A 14361-nucleotide genomic window follows, 5' to 3' on the forward strand; every position below is an offset into this window, starting at 1 on the left:
ACAAAATAGGTGTACCAAAAATAGTTTAACTTTAAACTACGGTTTAAATTTTCTAGTATATCTAAAAAATAACTTCCAAAACTTTAGTCAAAGTCGGTGAAGTCGTTTTTGAGTCGGTAAACGACATATACAGATAGACTAATAAAAATTATAAGCACACAATTAAATATTATTTTCTTATACCTAAAAGAATTCCATATCATCACATGACGTATCAACCATAGCCTAAACACTTTTTTTTTTTAATTTATTTATTTCTATAACCAATTAAAACCCTATAAATAGACAACAAATTATTTGATTTTCGTGATCCAAGATTAAATTAATAAAAATAAATAATGAATTAAAATCAAAACTCCACTCAATTGAATGGGCTATTGTCGTCTAAATTTATGTTAATCTTTCACTATAAAACTTATCTAAATGCAAATGACCCCAACAAAATGAGTATCCACGTGTTTTACAATATATAATTTAGTACATAAATCATGTTTACATAGTAAATAGGTATTATTTTGATCTGGTAACCCTTCGATATCTGCAAATTTTCTTCGATCGTTATATACAGTTTATAATTCGCAATAACTAATATATTGTACTATATATTGTAATATATAATAACTAATTAATATTGTGTATTTATGTTATTTATATTTATGTTCGGGTCATGTTTGCTTTGTGAAATATAATTAAATGGTACCTACCTACTAACTTTGAATTTCATGCGTTTTAGTAATCCGTGATGTTTAATCTATTAATTATTTTATGCGCACTTAAAACAATTATTAAAACTACTACTTTTCAAGTGTTTTTTCTTTTATATTGATAATCAAACAAGCATTATTTTTTTTTTTTTTTTTTTTTTTTTTTTTTTATTATAATATATGACATTCTAATATTGATAAACTTTAAAATAATCTAAAATCAAATGTGGTTACAACGCCGACGTGCACAATAATAATTTTATTTATTTCATCCCTTTCTTGCATACATATTTATTTTATTTATGTTAATCTTTTACCAGTATAAATTAAGTAGCTATTTATTGTTATCATTTAATAGTAACAGCAGCTTTAAAAAATAAATAAGGAAACGTAAATAAGCAGTATGGTAAAATATTGTGTACTTACTATTGTGCGAGGCGTACTTATCGACCGGTAGTTGTTTATTAAACGCAAACGTTTTACTCTTCTGTCAAAAATAATAATACATTTTTGACATTCAATATGATATGCGTACTTTCACCCTTTAAGTATCGTTTTACAGTGACTTCGATTACCTTTAAACAAAAAAAAATATAAATAATCCGTTATGATAACAAACTAATAGAAATCGAAGTTCTGTCAAAAAACTGAATTATGATAGTATTAACAGTGTGAAATATCTGAATTCAATCTCTGCAGCGAAAGTTAATGACGTAGAAGATTTTATAATTCATGTCTCGTTGCGAAACAGAGACAGTGCCTCCAATGAATGTCGTATTTATTTTTTACATTACGTTGGACAAATAATAAATATATTAAACTTATTTATTTTATAATAATCTTATTTTTTTCAATTTACTATGATAGCGTTTCTGTCCATTTTTGCAGGTCCGTATTATTATAATGAGTATATCTCCGCGCGAAATGTCTCTCACTTAGACGGCTTACTGTAACGGTGATGACTATTTAAGTATAAATAATATATTATTGCGCACAAGAAATATAACCAACACTGTATATTTGCTTAAAATTAAAATTTACATAATTCAACAGTTATGACATTAGTGGAAATTATTTAATTCGTGTATTTTCTCATTACCATTTAAATTACATATTACAAAACTTTCCTACGTCTACTCTAAAAATGTTAATTTTCTGTGGTAATTTTAAGTTTTTTTATGCAATTAATGATTGAAAACTTATCGTATTTATCAGATTTTGATGATAATCTCTATTGTTATAATAAGTACATTTCAATAACACATAACTATTATTTTATGATTTTATGTATTTTACAAATAGACAAGGTCACAACAATCATTTATTAACGGAACTACGTCATTATTCTGGGCATATTAGAACATTTCAACTCCGAGATTGCCGATATGAATATGTTTTTTTTATATAGATATATTCAGCAACCATGATCATACTATTTCCCATTGTATCCAAATTAACAATTCAATTTTCGATTTTTGAACTCTAAATATACTAACTTTAAATTTATATTTTCATTTATTTTGATTTTTATATCATTTAAAGAGTATTCTGTAGTGTGTAGTGTATAGTGATACCAACTCTTTTTTGAAGAATAAAAAATAATCTTTTCATTAGTATTGAAATAAAAATAACTATGTGTTTTAATTTTTTGTGCCATAAATAAAATGTCCTTGTATCCTTAATAATAAGCATAAAATATATGACTATTTTAAAATATAAGTAATATATTAATCCATAAATATTTCATAATTTTTAAAGATTTTCCAAGTACATAAGGACCATTAATATCCTTATCAGTATTTATAATTTATTCACATTTTTAAAACTCAGAAATTACTTGTAAATATTTGTACAAATGTTGTTTTAAATATATTAATGTTTTCTTAAAAATGATCTACAGTAAAAAAGGTTGATTCTTGTATAAAAAAAGAGGTTTATCTTACCTTAGAATACTATTTAAATAGTAAAACATTCTAAGTATTTGAAAATATGGCCATTATTATGTATTAAAAATATTCCAAATATTGAAATTTGAATAAACTCATTATAAAACAAAAAAGTGAGGTATCGTGTTTGGTTCACCGACATCATTTATCCAACTTTGTTGTATGTATTATATATGTTTATGGAATGTGCTTAAAGGTTGTACATTTAATATTTTTACTGCTCCAATATTGTATATATTTAACTATTATCACGATATGAAACTATAAATTTAATTTTATCTTTTAACAGATATTTTAATACTAAGTAATATATATATTAATATTAGGAGATCGCAAACAGTCCATTTTCTGAAGAATAAATACGAAATGATCATTAGAGTTTAAGCAATAACTATCACGTGATTCTACGTTGTTTATAACTTATTTGCAACTTGTACTTTGGTATTTTTGTGAATTATAACTATCATATTGTTGAACATCAAACACAAAAAACAAACTTAAAAATTTAGTTTTTCTCAACTTTAATTTATACAATTTTAAGATCTTAAAATCAAATTTATGATAAATTAAAACCAACGATATTGACAATTAAGAAATTTGAACTAAAGTAAACCTTAAGATAAAATTTATGTTTTTGTACTGAATAATATCAGTTTGTAATCCCTTATACCTATAAAATATAACGTTGCCCATATGCTGTATTAATTAAAATATAATAAATACTTGTAATTATGTAAAAATTTTGCTTTTTATATATTTTTGTTTCTATTATACTACCTGCGATAACGTTACGTATGTGCTCAATTAAATTTATATAATATGTATTTTTTTTCTAACGATTCTTTTTAAGTCAATGGTGAGTAGTGATTAAACAAAAGTATATGACATCTACGATAAAATATCTTAATTTTTTTTTCTGCAGCTTTGCCTCACAGAAAAAAATAGATTCAAATAGTGTGCACTAATATTTTGAACAATTCCCACTTTAACAAATTGATCTCATGCTAGCATATAAAAAAAATCGTTCCAAATCGAGTTATATACTTTTAATATTAATACATAATATTGTCATGTTATTGGTGTTCAAATTCTATAACTTACATGATCTACAATTTAATATAATTTTCCTAGCCATTATACCGCTGTATGCTAAGTAAATAATTTTGGTATCCTATGTTGGCACATTTTAATGGTAACAAATGGAATGTACAATCTGACGTATGTACGCATTTCCACAAAAGAAAAGAAAATAATGGCAAACGAGTAGCTTGAATGATTTCAGTCATATGTCAACGAATCATTTTTAGTCAAACCCTTTAAGTGACACTTATTGCGATTCAAATTTCCCTACAGGTTTTCGAATTGTATAGAAAATGTATATTTATAATATATGTATAATAAGACAAGTGTAGAGATATTTTACATATTTCAAGACGAGCAAATTTTAAGACTCCTTTATAACGAGCTATTGACGTGTTTCAATATTATTCCATTATTTTTTTTTTTCGATTACAGACAAGAACATTTCAAAGCATTATATTATATTGCTTCCAACCGTTAACTAATAAGTTACCATAGGTGTTTGTTTTCACATTGACACTCGTTTATATTTAATATATTTTGTCATTCGATATTAGTTACCATTATACAATATGTCTAATATTTTGCATACTGCAAGTGTGGCAAAGCTTAATAGAAAATAACTAAAATTATGCTCCCGACTATTTCAAAACCAATTTCTTTTATAACTGAACCTTAAATACGTATAAAGAATCATTAACTATAATTATTATGAATCTCATGGTTTCAAATGTCTTAATTTATTAAGCAAGGAGTTACCTTATTCAAATTTGTAAAATAATTATACTAAAAACAATAACACTAAATATTAAAAAATAATAATAACAATAAAGCAAGCAGAACCGACAAATAAAATACCTGTAAAATTATTGAACGTAAATGTTTCAGAATTCACAAAAATAAAGTATAATTTTAAAACTATAATATATTGTCTCACTGTTGGTAATAACTGTAATATAATATTAAAATTAAAATAAATTTTCTGGTTCTTTTTTTCTAAGATTCGTAATTTATCATATGTGTTATATCATTCAAATACGTTTAATTTATGTTTAAGCCACGACGTTTATTTTAAAACAAAAATATATACAGAATATTGTTTGCATTATATTTACTCTTTAATTTTCAAGAATAAAGTTTGAGTACAAACAAATTATACTTTGCTTGCTGGGTCAACTATTATTTATAATAAAAGCAAAGACTTTCATGCTTAGTAAGCTATATAAAATCATTAAATAGGTACAAAATTATTTAAAAACATTCACTCTTACATCATATTTCTGAAATCTGAATAAAAATTCTTCCAAAAATAGTTACACTTTTATTCATAGCTAAAATTAAAATATGTTTTAAAACTGTCTTTGAAACAAATGTAATTATATTACCATTTTAGATCATTTTAATCAAAATAATATGCTCTTAATAGTTTAAACTCTATATGTATGAAATATTCAAAATATACACTAAAAATAGTCAAATATTCACTTCTTTATTCGAATAATTGATTTCTTATGTACTTACATACCAGAAAAAATTTACCGATTTATAAAAGTCTTTGCTCTATTTATTATAATTAGTAGATATCATAGACTAAAATGTAAAAGCATAATTCTAAATGTACAAGTTTTCATATTATTTTTTGCAAGAATCATATCATTAGCATTATCATAATTTTACCATGTATAAATTTTTAAATTTACAATTTAGTTATTTCAATGAAATACTATATAAGTAGCTTAGATTAGTAATTTAATATACTTACTGTAAAATTTTTAATAATATTAAGAAATTAAAGTTAAAATTGCTATGCAAAGGTTAGTATAATAAACAATAATAAGCTTGTTAATTATTATAGTAGTTAGAAATTAGTTGATAATTCAAATGTAATTGTTTTATATGTGTATACAAAAATTATTATATTATATAAAAATAATACTAATATTTGTTTATTTTTTTTCCATACACACACATTCACACTCATTATCGTACGTCTACCAATATGTCATATTTTTAACCGGCTAATTCAGAAAATGTTCAAACAAAATATAAGCTTTGCAATAAATGTCCAAATAATCTATTAAATCTTTAATGTTAAGGTAATCTAACAACTAATAATTATATGAAAGATATTGTTGAATATATTTTAATACCACCTTGATAAGCAAAAAAGTAATAATATTTTAACTTAAGCATAAATTTCTTAAACTTTAAAAGTAACTGTTTCTATGAAAACTTTTACTGAAATCGTTAATGTACTAATTAATATCAACAATAATATAAATGTATAGACATTTTAAGGATCTAAGAATTATTTAATAAACAACGATGTTTTACGAGAACCTATTGAACCATTTAACTTATTTTCACCAATTCAATAAAAAAAAAAAAAAAATAGATCAAATAATTAAATGTAACGATCAACGAAATTTAGCGTTAAGAAGTGGAGAAAATGCTTTAAAAAAAAAATCAATCTCTTCGAAAATAAAAGACGCTTTAATCGCATATAAAAAATGTGAGAAATCGATATCATGCTTATATAACTCGACCTTTGAAAATTATTATTGGTTACAGGTACTTACTATATTTTTTTTATAATGTAGCTTTTACATATCATGCATATTATATATAATATAAACGTAGCTTAAATTTTATGTACAGTTGAGTCGCGATAACTCGAAGTTGAAGAGGGATAAAAATACACTTTGAGATACATATTATTCGAGATACCTAACTCGAGTTTATTAAAATTAAATCAAAACTTTGAGTTACGTAATAAAATATAATGAAATATAAAAATTATAAAAATATATGATAAATATATGTAAATAAATGTTATACAAAAACTAAAATAAATACAATGGTATTATAAGTATGTGCATATGCATTGTTTATTAGATACAGTAAAAAAATAATTTGTAATTAATTTTTGGGTTTTCTGCTGTTTATTGTCAAAATCTTTTAATTTTCCTATGGCTTCGAATATAGAAGTTAAAGGATTTAATTATTGTTTTTGAGACATGTTTAAAAACATACAAAATAAACGCAATGGGTAGACACGTACTAACCGTAAATATACGTATACTTACGGTTATTTTGCATGCGCTGATAATCGATTTCTATATACTCGTTTAATCTTCAAGCAGATAAAACAAAATATTACGAAATACCCAGATATCACAGATATAATAATATACTTCGACTAAGCTATTCATCACGATTTTATATTCCAGTTATTAAGACTTATAATGCATTGAGTGTTACGAGCATTTCTAGAAGAATAAAAAAAAAATCGAGTTGTCAAGTTTTTCGAGTTATTGAGGTTCGAGTTATCGCGATTCGACTGTATCGTCAAATGGGTTAGGGTTAAGTACCTTATAATCATACTTGCATACATAACTAAATTACCCGGCTTCGCTCGTGTGTTTTTTTGTCGATAAATTTCTCGGAACAATTCATATCTACACGCCGCACAGCCGGTATGGGTATAGTTTGTTACAGGTAATTGGAAATCCGCGGCCGCCATGTGCCCGTGCCGTACAGCACAAATACATAATACGTATTGGAGGTGAATAATTATAACTGCTAATTACTCCACTAAAACGCAACGTTTTTGAAAATCCTTTCTTAATGCATGGTGAAAATACGAGAAGAATCTCTATTCTAAATTTCAAGTTCGTACGTTGTGTAGTTTTTGAGTTACGGCGATCAGTGAGTCAGTGGTATTTGAATTTTATGTGTATAGACTATAGATTATTACGTATATATGTTGTGTTTTTTGTATAAATTTTATTTTTTGGAATTATTCCAAGGACAAAAACTGTTACCACTGTAATGTTATTAAAAAATAATTCAAAAAAAAGATTAACCTTCTTCATTTCTTTCACATTTGTTTTTCTTCTTTTATTAGTATCGTTCGTTTTATTTTTCATATAAAAAACATAGTTAAACATATTTAATATTTATTATTTATTTCAGATTATAATATCATATTTATTTAAAAATTGTATTATCTTTATATCTCATGCAAATATAGAACTATAAATACATATTTTTGTATAGAATTGCATTTATTATAATATATCTATACCTATTAGCTATCGTTTTATCGTGTCAACAGAAGAGATAGTATATCATTAGACGTATATAACTATATAAGTAATAAACAAATAATTATTTATCACTTGACCGATTACTGAAAACAATTATTGAATTATTTCCGACATAACTCTAAACATTTAAGTACATCATTATTATTATCAACATATTTTAATGAACATAACATGAACATTCAATATCCGTACTTGATTTGAACATATGGATATAATTTTAATGTTTGATATTAGAGTAACAATACTTTTTTTTGTTTATTGAACTTAAACCCGGCGACTAAGACCATTAGCTGTTGTAGGGGTTTGAATTGTGGGTAGGGGTAAAGTTGGTACGGTAGGTTTTTTTTTACGATTGTTATGGTTGTTACAGTTGATAGCAAACACGTGTATGTGCGGCAAGGTTTTTACTTTTTACTATGAACCCGGGTGGTCACCCATCCGGGAACTAGTAACTGTGGCCGTTACTTACTCCCAGTCGCATTCCGCACGTGCCCACACGCCACGCCAAGCTACAGTAACAATAATTAATTGCTTACATAGGTGTTAATAAAATGAATAATTTTAATTTTAAACATTTCCTGTCTTTCTATATGTAGGTATAAATAGTATACAATTTAGTGATGTTAGAAATTCTATTTTTTTTTTTTTTTTTAATGAATCAAACTTGAATAAAACTCAATTTGGCAAACTTGAAATAAACTAAATATATCATTTTTATTATAACCCAAACTATTTCAGGATATTATAACAAAAATTTAGAAGACATCATAAAAATGACAAAAAATACAAAATTGTTATCCTAATTGTAATAATTCAATTTTATTTTTATATAGTTTTTGATCAAATACATTAAAAATGTTTGTTTTGTTACAAGTTTAATTTTCTAACTAAACTACTGAGATTTTGGTTAAGTTCAAAACTGTTAACATCATTTATCACCAACAATATTGTTATAGAATTGAACTAAAATATTTTGAAAATAGATAGTTACATAAATCTTTTACGTAACCATGAAGTACATGTGGTGCATTTTAGTGTCTTTAGATGGATGCATTAAAAAATAAAATAAAATAAAATAATGAATCAGAAATAATGAATTAGAAATAATTAACTGTATTAACTATAGCATATTAAATTAATTAATTTGACAGGGTTAGGTGTAATGTTCTAAAGAAAATCGTTGCAATTATTTGTATTATTTAGTAAAATTACATTATTATTTCCTTGTATTTTTGTATTTTATTTCAACTGCATGATTTTTTAAATTTTAAGACTATACATTTGTCACACATTGAGTACGCACACCTCATACCAATACTTACCGCACATTTATTGTACAAAAGTATGGTTTAGATTTTATTTTCTAGAAAAATATGTGTGCTGAGCCATGGGAAGTAAACCACTTCAATATCTGTAAATATTTTTATCTATATATAATAATATCAAGCACAATTCTTCGTCCTGAGGACTACAATATACAATAACACCGTCTAGTGACATCAGATGTCAAAATGTAAATATATGTTATCAGTGCGTTTTATTATTCCAAGTGATTAGAACGCTCAAAATTATAATAAATTATTTCACAAGTTAAAAATAAAACATAATTTAGACACTACGCAGAGTGGTTCTTTAATGAACAACATTTTTATTTCATAATCTATTAACTTTTTTTTAAATATTTTTTCTACATTATTTCCTATCAAAATACATTTTTATTCCATAACAGAATATTTTTTAGAGTATTTTTGTAAAAAAAAAAAAAAAATCAAAATTCAGATAAGTAGTCTATGAGTCATAAGTATTTAAAATGTTGATGAGTGGAATTTAGAGGTTCAGTAATACTCTGTATAATGTTTGTATTCTGCTCCGCTCAATAATATTGTTCGATAAAAAAAATCACCTAATATATACTCAGTCTGATACAGTCTGATAAATTGAATATTAAAATTAAAGTAATAAGAAAAAAATTCTTCAATATAATATTCTATATTTACACATCAATCTTATTATAACATATTAACATGATATGTAGCTTGTATAAATTGCATATGTCTTTTTAGGGTTTTTAGAAAATAAAATTATTATAATTATTCATTAGTCCATTATTTATTTATTACGTGTTTATTATTACGAATATAGTGTATGAAGTAGGTTTTCTTTAAAATACAATATAAAAAAAAATTTTAATAATTATTGCCATTAAACACTTACTTATTTTAACATCTTTGTAAACTTCCAAAAGTCCCACATCAATGAACTAATTATAAATCGCGTTGACAAATTTAATGTTAACAAGCACAAAGGTTAAAACAAGGCCAAAACTTATCGGTTTTTTTTATTATTGCAATAGCACCATAAAAGAGTTATTCGTTTAAAAAACGAGTAAAATAATATTGACACTGTGTTAAGTCCTATAAGAATAAAAAATATTGAAGCAGTTCAAAAATGAAAACAATAATAATAGTAATGGATTTTAAAACTATGCATATTTTTATTTTTTAGTAATTTTTAGCTACAACTATTTTTTAACACAATAATATTGATCAGCAGTATAATCAATCAACTAAAACGTACACTTCGTTAAATGTATCCAATTTTTTAATTAAAAAACATAAAAAAATATAGCGAGTATATTATTTCAATCTATGTCTAACTAAGGGTTATAATTAATATTATTATTATCGTTGGTATAATATATACTGAAATTAAAATAATTAAATTTGATCATGTAGGCGTTTTGGACAATTTCCAATTGAATCTAGTGTTATTTAACATTTACCATTCGTTATTGCTGTTTCGTTCTATTTAATAAATAATAATAAATTATTAGCATAGTTATAGGTACATTAAATTTTCGGAAAATAAGTTCCATGTCATTGCTAAATGCGTTAGCCAGAAACTCGGTCACTGAATAGAATACTCGAATTATTCATACCTAATCAAATCGATTTTAAATATTTTATCATACCACGTGCAAGTTTAATATATTTATTTCGTTATTTTATTGTATGTTTATTACATAATTTTATCCAAAGTGAAAATATAATCATACCAACCCTCATATTATGTTATATTTTAATTTGTAAAAATTTTGAAACCATATACTTGTATTATTATATTATACTCTTACAAATTTAAAGTAGTTTTAAAAACTTTCACTAAATCTACTTAAACTAATTTTTTGTCAAACATCAATACAGATTAGTCACGAAAAAAAATTTGGAAAGATACGTGAATGGATTCAATAAATTAAAAAAACTACATTATTTTTCTTTGAAATGATGACTAATCTGTCGAAGAACACCAATGAAAAAAAAAATCAACTAATTATGTGCATTTCTAAATAATGTATTAGAAATCTTAGAAATAAAAAATCTCTATAAAATGATAACATTATTGCATACCTAACAACGTCGTGTTAAGGAAAGTAATGATCGGATTAGACATTTATTTTTTTACATTTTACTTCAAATTTTAACGCAATAATTTGTACAAGGTTTTTAACTTTTAACATAAAAAAAAATCCGTTCTATATATAATAAATATATAACTACACATTTTTATAGCTGCAGTCTGTATGAGATCTCAATTAAATGTAAAATATATTTTTATTTTATCCACGGAAAACATTTGTGAAAAAAAGTAATTTTCGTTGAAAAATTTCCAAGTCCCTAAAAAAAAAAAAATTAATAACATTATAATATTTATAACATGATATAACGATACAAAATTAAAACAACTAATAATCAATAGGTAAGCAGTTATCTTACAATATTCCAATGTCTCTCGGAACTTTATTTCAAATTTCGATAACAATAATCACAAATACGCTATATATTGTGTATAAATATACACACATCGTTCGTTTTAAATTATGACACATATTATGAATAACAATGCATAATATAACATACAATGTGAAATCTGTTCAGTTTACTTAATTTGTACATACTCATAAATATGTATAAAATACACTGCAATAAGCTTTGTAACGTCATCGGAGCCCTACAGAATTGAAACAAAAATAATTTCGGGCTTTGTAAGATTGAAGTGATATTAATTGTGTTACACATACTCATACACCACCTACAGGTATACTTCAACTGTCTGTTGAAACAGGCTATTCATTTAAATCTTAACGTTCACGGCAACTTCTCGTTGCATTGTGTTCCTCAGCAACAATTTAAATATTATATCTCAAGAGACAAAGACACACGTTGTCAATTTATCAACATTGTGAAAAACATCCGACGTCTTCACTACGTTGCGTGCTCAACAGACTATAATGATTAATAATCAACGATCGTGCATTCGTACTTATATACACCTGGGTGCAAGATGTATAAATTAAAATACAATGAAGGGTCTATAGGTAATGAGTGAAAAATTTTTGGTCAAAATCAATTAATTTTTTGTGTAAAATCCAGACATTAATTCACAAGAAAATAATTTATAAATTGGCGTACGAAAGATCATTTCCGTTGAATGCCAAAGATTTTATTTTTTCGCCATCTAGGAGGCATTTTTATAATTTGTTTTTACTTAAAACATCCAAATGGCAGTTTATTATTTTCAATCAAGTACTTAATCTTTATCCCGGTAACTTGGTAACCTTTTACTAAAGAATGAAAATAGAATATAGGTACTATACTCGTTCTTTATAGAATCTAGTACTCTCTTCTAGCATCTGGGCTAAGAATGATTGACGTAAATTACTTATAAATATAAAAATATTATTATGTAATTAAATATCATATGTTATAAGTAAATTTGTATTTTTATTTTTTATTTATTTATTTTTTTTTTTTTTAATGCTGTTAAGTAAAACCTTACTTTTACTCAGAATTTAACTTTTTGTTAGTATGCCATTAAAATAATATTTCGAAACTAATATTATTATTATTATTTTGTTTGTTTTTTATAGTGTATCCATAATGAAACGTTTAATGTAATTACATTATGATAAACATTGTTGAAAATGTTAACCTTAGAAGTAACCCTATTCGATCTGTATACATGTATATACTTGTTAGCATGCGTAACATTTCATTTTTATTTTTATGTTTCTATCGTCAAGACAAACAAAAACATAAACAAAGTCAGAAATCAGAATTTTTATAATTTTTATTTATGCTCGACTATATGCGCGCAAATATATCGTTTATATATTATATAAATGGTACCAAAGTATATCACGTAAAATCTGTATGTATTGCAATGTGTATTTAATAACTTAACTAAACTAAAAAATAATAATAATAATAATAATATGTAGATACTTAGGTTTTACATCAGCTCATTTATTTTAATGTTTTAACGATGATATTTGAATACGACTAGTACTTAAATACTAGTTAAGTCATTTGCATTTATACACACATAATACCACAGAACCAAAAACTTGAAATTCGGTATCAAATTAAATTGTAGGTAGTCATAATTTGAGTCGTGTGGAATTGGAGCATCTTTAACCGTTTTCGCGATACGTATAGTAAAACAGTAGGTACTTGGCTAATATTAAGTAGCTTCAAACATTGACGACGTGCAAATTTATTCTACTGTTACCTTCTTCGGCGATATTGTATTGATATCAATTTTGTCATAAATCCTGATTATGACGTAGCAATTGTCATAATAACCGTGATTAAATTATTGTTTTGATACTTGGTTACTTTTTAGAAATCTGAAAATTCAATTAAACTCTGTTTGATGTTATTTCTGAAATCAAATTTTGCATTATTTTCCATATTTTAACTATACCTACATAAATTATTTTTGAACATTCTGATTGAAACAAATATTTTATATTTTAATGATTTGAGTCATAGGAATTAACAAAAAATATTTTTAATCACTTGTACAAGTTTTTATCATTCATTTATTTTATTTTGAAATGCAAATTTATTGCATATATTGGAATAGGTACTTTTAAAGCATTTTTTGCTAATGTTTTTAAAGCATCTTTTGATAACTTTTTAACTGTGAGTAAATATTTATTTGACAGTTTTTTTTTTTTTTTATGCAATCTGTTTATAGCTCTTATCGATGTCATGTGCATGTTTTAAGAGAATCTAGTTTTCAAAAAGCTGTTAACAACAAATATTACAATACATATTACACACTTAAGTATTTTAAGAAGAGGTTGGTTGAATTCATCCGTTGTTAGTCAACAAAATATCTTTCAGCTGAAAAGGCAAAAAAGGAAGAAACCAAGTAACCACTTTTCTGTACAGTAGATACCAAATGTATCTTGTCATAAAGTAAATAAATGTAATATTTATGTTAAATTTTAATACAGTGATACCTAAATCGTTGAATACGAAAAACGATTCTAAATAAATACAAACTGTCAGCCTATATTATTGCTTACTTAGTACCTATATCTTATGATATACTCAATTTCTATTAACTATAATAATTTATTTTACTGTTATTGATGTAATAGTATAATTTATTATACTTATTATATTATTTTTTTATTTTTTTTATTGACGTAAGTTACTTAACTTTGGTAACACA

General features: G+C 24.5%; 1 protein-coding gene across 1 annotated transcript in view; it reads left to right on the plus strand.

Moving 5' to 3' along the window:
- Positions 1-2190, plus strand: part of LOC112597382 (neuropeptide CCHamide-1 receptor-like) — a 114151-nt gene extending 111961 nt beyond the window's left edge. The window contains exon 6 of the mRNA XM_025343417.1: positions 2007-2190. The gene's annotated coding sequence lies outside the window, so the exon portion shown is untranslated. The remainder of the gene's footprint in view (positions 1-2006) is intronic.
- The last annotated feature ends 12171 nt before the right edge of the window (positions 2191-14361 follow it).

This window comes from Melanaphis sacchari, unplaced genomic scaffold (assembly GCF_002803265.2).
Source record: "Melanaphis sacchari strain LSU unplaced genomic scaffold, SCAv2.0 Contig40_pilon_pilon, whole genome shotgun sequence".
NCBI lineage: Eukaryota > Metazoa > Arthropoda > Insecta > Hemiptera > Aphididae > Melanaphis > Melanaphis sacchari.